The sequence below is a fragment of the Stigmatopora argus genome, chromosome 15, assembly GCF_051989625.1.
Source record: "Stigmatopora argus isolate UIUO_Sarg chromosome 15, RoL_Sarg_1.0, whole genome shotgun sequence".
In the NCBI taxonomy this organism is placed as follows: Eukaryota; Metazoa; Chordata; class Actinopteri; order Syngnathiformes; family Syngnathidae; genus Stigmatopora; species Stigmatopora argus.
The window spans coordinates 12,198,501-12,214,957 of NC_135401.1; the positions used below are offsets into that span (position 1 = coordinate 12,198,501).

General features: G+C 38.7%; 1 protein-coding gene and 1 non-coding gene across 2 annotated transcripts in view; one reads left to right on the forward strand and one right to left on the reverse strand.

Moving 5' to 3' along the window:
* Nucleotides 1-3,320: 3,320 nt before the first annotated feature.
* The window catches only part of lrfn5a (leucine rich repeat and fibronectin type III domain containing 5a), a 76,124-nt gene continuing 62,987 nt past the window's right edge, over nt 3,321-16,457 (forward strand). The window contains exon 1 of the mRNA XM_077621567.1: nt 3,321-4,138. The gene's annotated coding sequence lies outside the window, so the exon portion shown is untranslated. The remainder of the gene's footprint in view (nt 4,139-16,457) is intronic.
* On the reverse strand, nt 15,488-15,560 carry trnaq-uug (transfer RNA glutamine (anticodon UUG)). Its single transcript has one exon. It is a non-coding gene; the product is annotated as a tRNA-Gln (tRNA).

Here is a 16,457-nt window from a genome sequence, read left to right on the forward strand (position 1 = left end):
AATACGTTTACAGTAGTTTTATCCATTCATTCATTTTCTGTACCGCTTATCCTCACAAGGGTCGCGGGGGATGCTGGTGCCTATCCCAGCTGACTTCGGGCATCAGGCGGGGGTCACCCTTAATTGGTGCTCAGCCAATGGCAGGGCTCAAGGGGACGAACAGACATTCATGCTCACACTCAGCCTAGAGGTAATTTAGAGTGTTCAACCAGCCTACATGCATGTTTTTGGGATGTGGGAGGACTCCGAAGTACCCAGAGAAAACCCACGCAAGTCTGGGAAGAGCATGCAAACTCCACACAGTGTGGACCGACCTGGGATCGAACCCTTGACCCCAGAACTGTGAGGCCGACACGCAAACCACTTCTCTGCCTGGCTAGCTGCAGTAGTTTTAGTTCCAGTAATATGTTTTTATACATTGTTCTGTTTGTGTATTTTTAAATTGCTCCAAACTCACCTTTCTTGTCTCCTAGGTTCCTTGAAAATGCTTCCACCCTAACTCGCTCTTAATTTCTCTGACAAACTTGACAGCAAACCCCAGACACAACGTAGTACATATTAAGCATATTTGCTTAGGTTCCAAATTGCTCGAAGAAAAAAAATATGGTTGTCGCTCAGGAAGATATAGTGTCAAAGTTTGAAATATTACCTCTTTGGATGTCAACTGGCTAATTTGCCAGAAAAAAAGGAGTCCGGACCCCTATACATATACGGGCGACTGAGAATGTGCTGAAAGTCATTACAAAAGTGACTATGAATCCTAACTGGATTTTAGGGGATTATTTTGAGTGCTGATATTTTATTGACATACAGTGTATGTCAATAAAATTACATATGCATATGTTTCACTATAGGTCTATGTCAAGGGTGTCAGACTCGGGTTGGTTCGCGGGCCGCTTTAACGTCAACTTTCACGTGGGTCGGACCATTTTAGATATAATATTTAATTTTTTTTTAATAAATGGTTTAAAAGAACTGGATTAAAAGCCCTGAATATTCAGTTTTTTATAAATCTAAAACAATGTTTATTTTAGCTTTTTTTAAAATATATTTTTAGATTTTACAAAATGATTTTTGAACTAAAAACACAGAAAAAATGATTAAAAAATGACAATTATTGATTTAAAAGGGGGAGAATCAGGAAATTTAATATACATCTATACTCTTCATTTTAATTTGATCCTAAAACAGAAAGTCGGCACTCATGATTTACTTTCCCGGGCCACACAAAATGATGCAGAGGGCCAGATTTGGCCCCCGGGCCACCACTTTGACACATGTGGTTTATGTCATAGACCTATAGTGAAACATATGCAACAGTCAACAGTCCTTTTAAACTGCTTATCTGTCTTTAATTAACTAAAATATAATTAATTCCATGCTCAAATCAAGTAAAGGCTGCTCATATACATATATATACAGTAGTAGTTTACTGCTAGGAAGGTATGCTGTCAGACAGATATGTGGTCAAAATTGCAATTATTGCTCTCATAAAGTGCCGCAAACCCTTAATAAAGTGAAAGATTTATTTAATCGTGCAAGGAAGCACAATTTGAGTAGGGCTGTAGGGTGTGAAGAATTTGATTAGGCAATAAAATTCTAGTGGTTGTCCATTGCCAGGGGTGTCATTATCATATAAGGAGGGATGGTCAAACCGGTCCTCGAGGGCCACTGTGGGTGCAGGTTTTTGTTCCAACCAAACCCAGCAGAGACACTTTGACCAATGAGATTTCTGCAGAAAACAAGAAGCACCTGACTGCAATCCACTGATTGCACTTGTAGGAGAACAGATTGGTGAAAAGGTGTCCTCTTGATGGGTTGGAATGAAAACCCACACCCACTGCAGCCCAGTGTTAGTGTTATAGATACATAACATATAAATACATATATGCACGCACACATATGATAAAGATATACATACACACAAATGATAAAGATATACATACACACAAATAGACATAGATATGGGGGAGTATACAGTGGTACCTCGTCATACGACCGTTCGTCATACGGAATGCTCGTCTTACGGGGGAAATTTCGATCGAATAATTCGCCCGTGATGCGGTCAAAGTTTCGTGATGCGACCAAGCCAGGTTGCCATGGCATTTTTTTTGGCATATCTTTCGTGTATAACAATATTTACGAGCACCGGATGAGCTATTCAGACCAGGAAACGCACAACGCGCATGCGCGGTGAAAAGAGGGCTTTCTGGGTAATGAAGTATACTCGTGCTCGCAAAAGTATCCCCGGTAGCAACTCTATCATAGGCGCCGTTCGATGGGACGCGAACACAGATGCTACAAGCTAAAAGGAGCCGCTAGCCAGCGCCCCTGTAGCTCCCATGAGAAATCCGACTCGGATCGCTGCCGCCTGTGCGACGAGGAAACAGAGTCGTCTGAACACTTATGGCTCCGCTGTCCGGCCTTAATGACCGAACGCTACCATCGCGGCTTGGGCAACTCCCTGGATGAACTTATCCGTGTTCCAGTGGCAGCCCTAGCGCTGCTGAGGGTAATCCTCAGGCGCCTGAGGTGAAAAAGAAGAAGAAGAAGATGAGCAGCGGGGCGATCGCTGACAAGACTGCTTGCTGCTCGTTGGCAAGTGGTCGTGCGTTCTCCGATTGTGAGGACATTTGTGTGCATCATTTTCGGAATATTTTGAAGGGAATAGTACGACAGCAAACAGCCCATCGATAGCGAACGTGAGGGTGGAGTGTTTGTTCTGTTTACGAGTGCGTTGTGTGGAGGGAAAAAAAAAACGAAGCCCCTCTCCCCTCGGCGAAATCCGGCCAATTTTAGTTAGATTAAACACTTTATTTTTATTAAACCACTCGTTATTTATTACTTTGTCAATATATGGCGAATTATAAGAAATAAAACATTTTTTTTCAATCCAATATCCTGTTTCTGGTGTTTTTTTCAGAGAGTTGGAACGAATTAAATTGTTTCCCATTCATTTCAATGGGAAACTTTACCTCGAGTTACGAGTAACTTGTCATACGAGCTCAGTCCCGGAACGGATTAAGCTCGTATCTCGAGGTACCACTGTATTATACTTTGAGTAGCATTTTAAGCATTAGTCTGTCATCTTTGTCTACAATAGCTTTAATTTGAAAATAAAAACCCATAACGGAAATTATAGTTATCCGCTGCTAATGATTATAAATAGTTTCGAGGAAACGCTTCTCAAAAATTTCGTTTATTACTCAAAAAATGCAGTTTCAAAATGTTTTGTTTTGAAAATCTAAACACAGGAAGTAGCTTTCATTAAACACAGTAACCTGACTGTTACTCTATGCGCTGTTCGGATTAAACGCGCAAGAGAAGCGAACACCGCGGACCGAGGATCAGCGGAGTTAATGTACTAACCCGTGCACGAACTTCAGTGTAACCTTTATGGCTGCAAAAAAATGTATATTTTTATTTTATTTTTTCCCGCGGTCTTTCATTGTAAGCAGTTACAGTGAAGGCGCACATTGAATTGAATTGGCAAACATTCAATGCCAGAGGAGAAAAGGGGAGACAAGCCGTTTGCGTTTTGAAAGTGAATGAAAACATCATTCTAGATATCGGGACACGATAGGACTTGAGATTTTTTTTCTCTTATTTATATAACTGAGCTGGTTTTGCGTCACTCGGGATATCGGGTTCTTGTAGTGGAATTCTTGGCTCACCTGCGACAAAGACCGGTGCGGAGGGGGAAAAGCCAGCATTGGGGCGACTGAGTGGAAGAAGCAAAGGTAAATGGAGGAGAGGGGCAACGGCTGAAGAGGTTCTGTGTGAAGTTCTCTCGAATGGGATTCTTTATTAAACCTGCGGATGAAGGGATGAGACACGGAGGAAAAAACGGGGAGAGAGAGCAAGAGCGACGAAGGCGAAAAGCAGGACGCCGTCGACCGCTGTGTGAATGCAGAACGGACGCACCCCTCTGGAAGACCTCCATCTAAAACTAAACGGGATATACATTTCCCTCTTATTCATGTGTATCCTTTCATTCTTCCCATTATTTCAATCGGAGCCTTTAATTGTGGAGTTACGTCCGTCAATGATTTCTGACGATGGGATTTGAAGAGATAATTGAACCCTGACGCTTGGCGATCGAAGGAAGCCAAACAAGGCGATACGTCCACGAAAGGAGGTAAAGTTTTTATTTTCTTCCCCTAATATTCTTTTTATGGGCAGTTTTACTTCCCAGCATGCTTTATGCTGGACGCGTTTTACTGAGTGCAGGATTCGAATGATGGGATGAATGGTGGACAGCTCCTTGGTGCTGAAGAAGATTTATTAGCCCCCTTTTCTATGTTGGGTGTGCACCATGGGACGAGGTAGTGGGCGGAGGTGTAGGCCTTTGGCTGGGTATTGGTTACTGGAGGAAACGAAGACATCCCAAGGTCACTGTCTGAGTCCACAGCAAGTTATACAGGTGCAGAGTGTGTGTGTGCGTGTGTAGTGCGCGCGCGCGTGTGCGTGTGTGTGTGCGCGCGCGCGCAAACGTTTCTGTGCGTGCGTAATCCCAGGCTAAAATCCACCAGATGCCCGGGGTGAGCAAACTAAACGCTGCGTGTCAAAGAAGTGTGACTCAAATGCACTTTCTCGTGTGTACGGATGATACATGGAGTCAATTTACGCTGAAACAATTCTTCAGGATATAAAGCAAAACCGCACTACCCTCAGCTCCTCATTTAGTGCGTCATATTTTTGCACTTGCGTCTAACCAGAGAGGGGCGGGCAAAGACTAGGTTTGGGACATTATATTTGTGTTTCGGAGTTCAGAGTGTGGAATGAAAAAAAATGTCTACATATTGTGGAATAAGAATGTGAACAGTGTGTGTGTGTATATATATATATATATATATATATATATATATATATATATATATATATATATATATATATATATATATATATATATATATATATATATATATATATATATATATATATATATATATATATATATATATATATACTTCTCATGCTCTCCCTAGGCTTGCATGGTTTTTGTCCAGGTGCTCAAGTTTCCTCCCATATCCAAAACACAGGCATGGTTGAACACTCTAAATTGCACCTAGGGTATGTGTGTGACTGTGATTGGTTGTCCATCTCCTTGTGCCCTGCAATTGGTCACCGATTCTGGGTTTTCCCCGCCTGGTGCCCGTAGTTAGCTTGGGATAGGCTCCAGCACCCCCTGCTCCCCTTGTATATATGAAATGTAACAACATAAAATAGCTCTCCAACGCCCAAAGTGAAAAACATAAAACTAAAAGATCATAAATGAAACCTATTATAATCCTACCGTTACAGACGCCTTATTGAACGTCGTTTTTAACTTGTTGAAACCAACTGAAAGCCCACTGCAACATGTTTAGGACCCTTGAATGGGCCATCAAAGTGCCTGTTACAATACACAAACACAGTGTAAGTGTCCACAGAAAATGCAGCACATTAAGGAATTTATGTACCTATGACAAATCTTTAATGAGTTTTAAGATAGCGGGGAATGTCATATGAGGAAGTGCAGTTCTCAGTGGCTGTATCAGCAACATAAAATTGATTTATAACTTTTTTATTGGGCCTTCAGCATTTTCAAGCTATATTTAGACTGATTCCTAGACCCATGTAAAGATACATCATGCATCATTTCAATCCAAATTCACTTACGGTTCATTTTTTTTAACCTCTTGTCTCCGCAGTTTCTAATTAGCTGTTCTCGCATGGCAAATGATGGACACGATTGATGACATTAACGGGCAGTGTTTAACTTTTTTGTTTAATCATTAATCCTAGTATGCAACATTAAACATAATACATAGCATTATTGATTAGTGTTGCCAAGTAGTATCTGGAACGGAAATTTGAATGCTACAGTATTGGTACCCATTCATTTGGTTTTGCAGTTTTATTAGGTAAATTTCATTTTTGCACTACACTTATAGAAATAGTGGATATTTTTGCATTTTCATTGTTGACACATTGGATTCCTTTGTCAGCTTCAAACTTATTGAAATAATGTTAATCTGTTTTGATAGCCATATTATTGAATGCCTATCATTACCATACGTAAAGGAACCTTTACATAATGCAGGAAGACAAAACTTTAATTTCACACTGGTCAAAACCGCCACTTGTCAAAAAATCCCCCACACTCAAGTAGATTGAATTCCAAAGACTGTACTCTCTTCATGATTGATTTTTGTCACCTTCAAATAGATTTTATGGAATTAAAAATTCTCTTTTGCTATGTTTGATCCTGTGCAGCATGAGCTCAATTTTGAGGCAGTTGCAGACTTGAACATAATGATGCTAAATATGAAAACAAACTAATAACAAATCACAAAATAAAAGCCAAGGTATTGTTTGAAAATACCCGTGTTTTTGAATGGTGTGTAGCCTTTTCATTTTCAAAGACAGAGAACCATTCACACTTAGAATCACACCACCGGTGAGTGGGAATCGATCCATGCAGCAAAGTCAGGCAAATGAACCACTATACCAGGGGCCCAAATTTTCTTCTTAGCATATTTTGTATATACTGTGGCTCTTTCCCTCATTTTATGTTTCTCTTATTTTATTATCTCTTAAAACACACTCAAATTCACCAGGGCCTGTTAAAAACAAATAATACATTATAATTACAAAATATTTTGCCAGATTGGATTTTTTATGCTGCACCTGATGTAAGGTGTGGCTCTTTGACTCTCACAGTTTAAAATTTTTGCTCTATGTCTCTAACTTGTTCGCCACCCCTGCACTAAAAGATCAGTAAATTCAAACCAAACATAGCATTATTCCCTGTGTGTCCCACTTTACCTGCTTTGTCATATTTTGTCCCGATGAAAACATTATGCAAATGTTCTCTGGCACTAAGTAGAGTGAGCACCTGAGAACGTGTTGAACTGGTGCTTTTCACTCCATTCTGTTGAAGTGTCCTATTCACATGTAAAAGAGTAGTTTGCTTTTCTTTTAGCTTCAGAATAAATGGCCTCGGATTGCAATTTTGACAGAAGATTGAAAGACAGAATGAATTGCTCTATTTTTAATCTTTGCCTGATTTCATCGATGTTTATCATTTAGACTTTTTGCTCTTTGACTATTGCTCTAATAGTGCATATTTTTCTTACTAGGTTTGTCATATTTTTTGGAATATCTTAAACCATTTCTTCATAGATTTGCAACCACTCTTCAGTGAAAAATGTATCTATTTGTAATTTTTGTGATTAAAATAAAAACTATTTGAATAGACATATTTTCATCTTGATAGCAATATTTAAAAAAAAAACTATATTCCATTAAATGGTAAATCGCCTTGCCCCAAAAATATGACACTATTGTTTTAATACTCTATTATTTTTATGAATGAATGACCTGGAAATCCCTAAAATCATCAGGAAAGGATCCAAAATTTACAGGAAGTGACCTCAGGTCCCACAATGTACCAGACATGACCCAAACACAACAGAAGTGACTCATTAACACTCTAAAATTAACAAGGAAGTGACCCGCAATTAATTAATTACCATCCTATTTATTCTATTTAAACAGGGAGGAATGACTGTGAATGTTTACCTTTCATTGCCATTGACAATGCTGAACATCCCATTGATGTTGACAGCGAGGGGTAAATAAACAAATGTTCATACATCTATTCCATTGAAACTCAATAGGACGCCCATTTCCATCAATGGCAGCCAATGAGTTAACAAAGGAAATGCAAAACTTTCCTCCTTTACTACACTAGAAGAGCAGTGTGAAATCAATGTTCAACTTTTGTAATCAAATATCGTAGCTTGATACAACATTTCAGTATTTATACTTCTATTCTACTCTTGTGGTAAGCTACAGTGTCTTCTTTTAGGGTCATGTTTGTTAGATTAGCTTTGTGATATATTTATGCTTCAAACAATTATTGTTGTCTCTCGCTGTCAGCAATGGTGTCTTTCTCTCTATTCACATCAAACCATCGTGAACAATCTCATTTTTGTCGATAGTTTACTTACGCCAAACCTCAGGAAAGACAAACATACAGTGTCGACTGTTATTAAGCCTACAGTACGAAGAAGTGGAGGTTGTTAAGCTCCTTCTTTATCGGAAGAGGGGGATTTTTATTACACTCTCTTCCCTCTTTCCCTCTGTTTATCTCAGCTTTCCACAGCAGCTTTCATTCACTCTCTCTTTAACTATCTGACAGAGGGCTGCAGGATCCTGCAGAGTCGATGGTGGAGCTCTAATTCAATTTATTCTACTGCTGAGAGACAGAGAGCAGAATAAAGAGAACTAGAAAGAATCAAAGGGAGTAAGAAAGCTGGTGACCACACGTTACTTAAAATATTCAAAGAGGTAACTCAAAGATTATAAGGGCAGTTTTCAGATCAACTCAATCAATATTGGTCAATTTCCATTAGAATTATTTTTCCTATGGTCTATTTGAATGATTGTCAATTGTACAAAAGGAAGCAGACCTTTATGTGGCAGCGACCAATTGGATGCAATTCTGCCATGGACCCGCTGAATTTCTAGTCTTTCTTCTGAGGTTTGGAGCAAACAAGTTACAACCCCTCATCAGTAAAATGCATATTTTGTTGGGTGTGTTCATCAAATCTGGGTTTTGTGTAATAATTCATGTCCGTCATCACAGCATGTAGCTAAACCAGTGGCGGGCAGTTAGGGCCTTCAAGGCATTCTCTGCTGGCCTAAGAAATATCTGAATCATATATTATGTTTTGGCCATCAATACTTATTAAATAATTCCAAATTGTCTGTTAGCTTCCTTTGCACTGCTTCCAGATGTGTGTTTTCATATTGAAGCATTTAACCAATCACATTTCAGCCATTATTTGTTGCCAGGGTCAGAAATCTGCCTCAAGGCCTTCACAATCAGTTCTGCGGGCTCTGCTGCATTAATCAAGCGTCGATAAGACTGTTGCTTTAACCAATCAGATTTTGAGTTGGCAACACCACAATGCATTGTCGCAGGCGTAGGGATACGTCATTGCCTTGTCGCAGGCGTAGGGATACATCATCGCTTTCACCAACTATGATTGGCTAGTGGTTAGCCATAGCTACCAAACTGTATTTGGAGCGAACTGCACACGCAAATATATTGTTGTGTTGATTTAAAGCCATTTTCAAGACGGACTATGCCAGAAATACGACAGGACAGGCTCGACTTTCAGCATTAGCTTTAATGGCGATAGAAAAGAAGGAAGAAAGAAAGGAGGATGGATATTGTGTACAATTAAAAAGGATTTTTAGTAAAATATGGCTATATTCCTAAATAATATTTCAATTGTGGGCCAAGTTCTGATATCTGAAAAGCTTCATTGTTTGTATTTAATCACTAAATGCTGCTAGGAAGTGGATTTTACCCGTTGAAGGCGCTACAAGAAAATGCACGGACCGCCACTGAGCTAAACGGACCAATCAAGAACCTTATCCTCTAAAGATTTTTCCTTGAAATGCCCTGTCTGATTTTATTTCCACGATTTAGTTAAAGAACTGTCAATGTGTTATCCTCCATGAATTGTTTGGAGACAGGTGTACGGGATAAGTCCGGACTCTTCCTGTAATTGAATCTCTTTATGGCAATGTAAGACCAATAACAACGATAAGAGTGTCATCAGTGTTTTTTGTTGTTGTGGCAGACGAGGGACTGTATACTGAAGAGATTAACTGTTACATTTAATTAAGAGGCCTGGATTCTGGATCTCAAAGATCAGTGGTGATTGCTGCCAAAGGTAGCTTCATTTAGCCTAGATTGTTTTAACACATTACATCTGTTTATGCATTGAGACAGAAAAACAAATGCTATATGTATTTCTGTTGCAATAGACTAGCCTTATTCAACTTATTGACAGCGACTGAACTGATGGGGCCACCAGTGATAAACTCAGAATTCAGAGCAGAAGGATGAAAAGAGTCACATGATTGGATGTCTGTCTTCATCAATGACACTGAAAAAGATGAAAGGTTGCGATCAATTCAAACTCCAAACCAAAAAGTCAGCAAAAGCAAGGACTGAAAATATAACAAACTGTGCAAATAAATACATCTCAATCAACATGCCTTCGCCTGATGGGTGCAAACATAAAGATCAAACATGGAAAATATAGCAAGTGTTCCTAAAGTTATCCAACCAACCAAGTGAAAAATAAAAATATAAGGTAAAATTTATGAAAAATTCACATTATACAGAAATCTGAGAAATTCAATTTTTTTAAATACCATTTTAGTTCATGTTTATTTTTTAATCCTTATGTTTTTGTTTTCTTTTTATGTAATTTTTGAGACAAATCGTTGTAATTGGTTTTATTGGTGTTTTAATTATTATTATTTTTTTTAAATGTCTGTGTAGCAAATCTAACGAGCCGAAAGTCCACAATGCTTGAAATAGTACGTTTCGGGAAATAAGTAACGATATACAATAGTAATAATAATAATTGTGTTTAATTTACTCTGCGGCTTAAGTTCCACATAGCATTACAATTACATTATCCCCACAATATTTAAATTTGTTGATATTATTTTGACTTTTATTTTTAAATTTCCAGGCTTGCGTCTTTGCTTCCTTGCACTCAGGTCTACCCCGCATATTTCTCCCTGTGACACAGGCCTGTGGGTGAAAAAAAATGCCTTCCAGCTTTTCCTTGAGTGCGAGCAAGATTAGTCAAGAAGGTTTAGTTACTCTTTAGAGTTGAACCTTACGCTATCTTAATCTTATTAGCGATTTAATCTTCTAACCTGAATGCATTGATGGGTGGCAGGATTAGAATTGAGTTTTGTGTACAACAACAAGTCAAGATGCTAGGGAAATGCTTGTATTGAACAAACAGTAAGAAGCAAGTCGGGATTATTTTTGTGCTTGCCAACAATTTTTAATTCTAGCAGGTTGGGCCTGCAATGCAACACCAAACAAAAATCTATTCATGTAAATTATTATAAAAATCCAAATGATAAACACTTCCTATCAATATTGTAACCGATATCAATAATAGCACTGAAACTGCACGTTGAATGACGTCATTGGTATTGGGGAGTAAGAAATAATATGTCGATGCTATGCAATATGTACTCTTTGAACTCGAGGGTCTTAATTGTTTGTTGCCCTTCCCAAGATGGCCAGTTGCTACGCAGTATGCACACTGCTGTGGAAAAAGGAGGCCTTGTCACTCATCCCAAGATGATGATAGGCATTTAATTGTGGAGCGTTCAATCTTTCTGCTGTTAATTTAAAAATTAAATAATTTTTTTTTAAAAGTAGTTTATGTCCAATACAGGGTGGCAGCGATTGAATGACTATTCAGTGAAATATACAAGTTCGACTGGAGTATATGTTGCATTTTTGGGGTTCAGTTTTGTAATTTATCAGAAACCAAAAACAAACATTATACAGAAAGTAATAGTAAGACAACAGACATAATAGACACTAGTTAATGTAACATATTAACAGTTTTTTTTAGTTATATCTTAAAAACAACATATGCTGTTGGAGGTCAGAATGAAAAAAATAAAAGAAATATAATATATATAATATGTATAATATATAATAAAGATATAAAATATATATAAGTTGCAGCCCCAGTCAAACTATGGAAAAAATATGACTTATTTTGCAAAACCAGATTGTATTAAAATAAAAAAAAGAAACGCGTAAATTACCCAACCCAAAAGCATGACAGTACAGTATTGGCCGATATGTCAGGAGCAGCTCGTTTGTCGCTCCTGGCTTGCCGTTGGGTTCGAGCAGCTGTGAGTGATTCATGATTACTTCCTGATGTGTGTATTTAAGCACCACGGAAGTGGTAGTCTTTGTCGGATCGTACTGCGTGAAACTGCATACATTGCTGCTACTGTTCTCCATGCTCTGGTTTTGTTCCGTTTTGGGATGTACGAGTCCTTCTTATTTTGTAAGGCGTTTTGAGTCATTAAAGTTACTATCATGAGCACAGTTCGTCTCGTCCCCTCCTGCTTCCCCGCTACTGGGTCCAAATCCCTCCGATCGCGCCACGACGTCTCGGCACGATCGTAACACGATACCACACAGACCGAGATCAGAATCAAGAGGCAAAAAATAGTATCGGTCCAACACTAATCTACAGTATGACAAAATCATTTAAATGCTGGGCCAGTCCCCCTACAAAGATCAGATATCGAAGAGGGCAGCACCACATTTTCATGTGCCAAATAATTAGTCCCTTTTCCACTTTTAAAATCAGTCCTGGGGCTCTGTTGATGACTCTTTGCCAGGTGGTGGGCTTACCATGTGCAGGTGTATTGTAGCATCCAGTGAGTCACAGTCAGTGACCTATTTGAGGTTTGCCGCTCACGTGACCCCATTATGACTATGTAGTAAAACAAATGTAATGCTCCTGCAGCTCTTTTTTCTTAGCCATCTTTGGGCATGCACATGATTTTAGATGATGCTGAGCTTACAGAAAAAAACAAGTCTGCCTTTATCCTTTAAGAGAACGCGAGTATAGCTGTGTCATTGTGCGTGTGAGAGAGTAGGTGTGTGTTTGCTCATAATGGATGTGTCATATGTAGCACAAAAGCTCACACAAAACCACACAGTACGTGTTGAGAGACTCTAAGCTTGTTAGCAAGGCTTTGGCTCAGAGGAAGTATCTGATTGTGCTGACAATATCGAGGCAGCACTTTGCTGTGTGTAGGAGGGTAGTGGTGTGCTCAGGGAGACAGTGTGCAAATGAGAGTAGAAATACCTGGGCGCATGACCTCTGACAGAAAACAAAACGGTTTAATAAGTGAGTGGGTTTTTTAAATATACTGCAATGTGTAAAAACGGGTATTGTATTTCTTGTTTTTTTTTAATATTGCAATGATGCTGAATTTTCTCTAAGCACCCTGTTCTTTTTCTACATTCCAAAAAACACGCATGGTAGGAAGGATTAATAAAATCCAAATTACAGCTATCAACAATCATATAATCTGTCATTATTTTAAGTAAGAACAGTGAGCCTGTCAGTTTCCCCTCATTTTATCGCAAAAGGTGCTGAGAGGTGCTTCAGGGTATTGTTATCCAATCCATTCCACTTGTTCGTATAGAGAACACATATATCATTGTAAATCCAGTTCTCGCTCTTCCTGTGACCTTGCTTGCAGTCCGTAGGTGCGGTGTTGTGTCTTTGAAGCACATAAACCTAAACAGTAGGTGGAAGGAGAATTGATGTCAGACAGTTTTCCAAGAAAGTATTCATCACTGGTGGTAAAAACAGTTGGTTCGCTCCAGACTCTGGGTAACAGCAGAAAATCCCATGTAAATAATACACTACACACTCTATGCCACCTTTTACCAAACTACTAAATACGCATTTTGTATAAAAAATATGAAAAAAATATTTCAAATTAAATGATTAAAATACTTTAAATTGCAAGGTATGATTGTGAGCGTGAATGGTTGTCCGTCTCCTTATGCCCTGCAGTTGGCTGGCCATTGATTCAGGTTGTCCCCCACCCGTGACCGGACGTTTGGTCGAACGGACGTTTGGTCGACAGACAGTTTGTCGAACGGACGTTTGGTCGACAGACAGTTCGTCGAACGGACGTTTCGTCGAACGGACGTTTCGACGAACTGTCCGTCGACCAAACGTCCGAGTACCTCCCCCGCCTGGTGCTTATAGTTAGGGCTAGCCTCCAGCACCCCCTGTGACTCTTGTGAGGATAAGCGCCCAGATAATGAATGAATATTTTGTCTATTATTTGTTTTATTTATTTATTTATTTTTTTAACTATGTGAATATCGTACCTGTTAAAATTCATCTTTTGATCATGGTAAAGGAAGAAGAGAAAGCAATCTGTTAAGATGTGCTGGATTTGACCGAGTCAAAGGTTTCTAAATGAATGAGTGGAGCACATATATGCCTTCTTTCCTATTTTTCCTTTTTTTTTAAAAACACATTACATTTTATTGAGTTTCTCTACCTCGTTCAACGTATGTAAGACTCTCTGTTGCTATGACAGCTCTTGTTCTGCCATTACAATTTTAGGATATTGTCAGCGGTTGCTTGAAATGGGTCAATAATTCTAGTTATTTGTCAAGCCAATTAAAGTTTAAATGATTGTGATATACTTTTGACGGAATTGTCTGCATATAAAAATGTTATCTTTTTGCCTATATGTGTATGAATATATGATTACTATGTTGTATTCCCGGTCCATCTGGGTTAGTTAGCTATTATGCACATTCGGTGCTAGTTATAATGAATATTTATGACAAAGGGCTAAAGTAATATGAATATTCATTTTGCCTCTAGGGCACAAATTGCCAGATCGGCTTTTATTTCAATCAAGAGAACAAGAGACTTGCTGAACCTTTGATTTGTCACTCAAGAAGAATTGATGATTGCTGTGCGTCCCTTTGTATGCTGGGTGAATGGCATATGTACTAGGTCGAGGAGGTGATTATTATTACTACTGTGTAATAGCTGTTAATGCATCGTATTATATGTAGGTAGCAGAGTAGGCAGACGATTACCGCACCCATACTTACAAGAAAGCCCAAATTGAGTTGGATATATTAATTTAGTATTTATTTCCTGATCATATACATTAGTATTACTTATTTTACTATAACTAAAAAGTCTGACAAGTAGAACAAACCTTCTCCAAATACACACAGATTTTATCAGTGATCTCTATACTCTTTGAATTTTTTCTCACATTACTTCCTTTTGGATAAATTAATACTTTGTGGTGGTTGTCTGGAGATTGACTTAAAACTAGTTCTTTCAATCAATGAAATTCTTTTTCTTGTTCTGAGAGAGTGTTTTTTCTTGCTCCATGATGAAAGATTTCCCAATGGCTTTTGGCACGTTGTTTTTTTTCCCTTTAAATTTCAAACAAAATAGGGGTGTACCTAGAGTGCCTTTCGCCCAAAGTTTGCTTGTGAGAATAGGCGGTACGGAAGATGAGAGAGTGAATTAATGTTTTGTGACTTACATCCATTGTTGCGGAGATGTCACTGCTGACCAGGGAGCTAACCACAGTGCTGCAGCCGATAAGGACGATGTGGTGAGAGAGAAAGGGGATAACCTGCATAAAATGGTGCTTCTGCCTGAATTTCACAAAGCTATCCTTTGTAAAATGATCACTCTCTGCACTGGGTTGGCATGCCTCAGTGACAGAGTGTGCATTAAGTGCTTTGAGTGCATTGAAGGTAAAAATCACTATACTACAAGTGTGTGATCATTTACAAAGTTGTTTAGATTGGGGACTTGTACACCTCTGTTATCGGAACAGTTGGAATTCCCTGTTAGTTGATTGAGTAACTACCGTAACTAAAGCTTGAGAAGGGGAGAAAGCAAAAATATGTTTTCATATTCGTCATTTTGTAGTTACAAACATGTTTCTCCATGTTGTTTAGTTGAAATCAAATCAAATGCCTTTATTGTCATCAGTCACAGCTCCATGCAATGAAATTGGTGAAAACCTTTATGGTTATCATACACAGCTGCATATAAGGAAATTGGTGGAATGACCACAAAGGGACTTGAACCCTCAATCTTCTGATCCAAAGTCAGACGCCTTATCCTTTAGGCCACGTGGCCACTATTTTAGAATAAAGGGAATGCTTATCAAAGCTATTGTGGTATTGGTTATTGCTGAAATGGAAAACCAACTGACCAACTAGGGGAGCCACTGATAGTGCGTTTAGGCTTATAGACCAGTTGGAGTGGGTCAGAAAGCAGGGCGTGATGACACCCGGAAGAGTGTAGGTGGCATGGATGAATGACCATTAATTTTGACGGTGTAGAGATGATCGTTCAAGATAACATTTAATTTTGCAGCAGTACGGAACACCACCCTTAAAGGTAGTATATATACACTGTGGGTTTTGGTGCAAAATCCAAACAATAAAACCACAGTCACACACATTACTTTTCATTTACACTTTTTAGTACCGCTTTTAGATATGATTATATATTTATATTGCGTGACTTCTCTGTGTGTACCTGTATGAAAATTGGGAAAGTCAAAGACTGGAACAACTTCACTACTTCTTAACCCCAGAAACACTGCACTCAAATGCGCACATGAACCCAAGTGCTTAGGAAGAAAACACTAGGGAGGAGAACAAAGAGCCTCCTTGAAGAGCAGGCATAAATAATTCACTTTGTCAGATAAGAGTAGATAGAGGAAATGAGACATAGTCAGGAGTGAGATGTGATGCAAAGTAAGAAGCAGACAGATGGACACACAAGGATAGTCAGTAACGTTTGATTGCCTTAGCAGTAAAGTTTGACTGAGACATTAAGACTCTCCTCAAGAGATTAATGCATGTTCAATGCCTTCACACTTTAACTCTTTCTTTTCATCCTTCTGTTATCAATTTAAATTAGTTTATGACCACTAGACGTCAAATACATATCAACCAGCAGGTCGGAAGCAGATGAACAAATGCAAAAATTGGCCACTACAACATAGAAACTAAACGGATGAGGGCA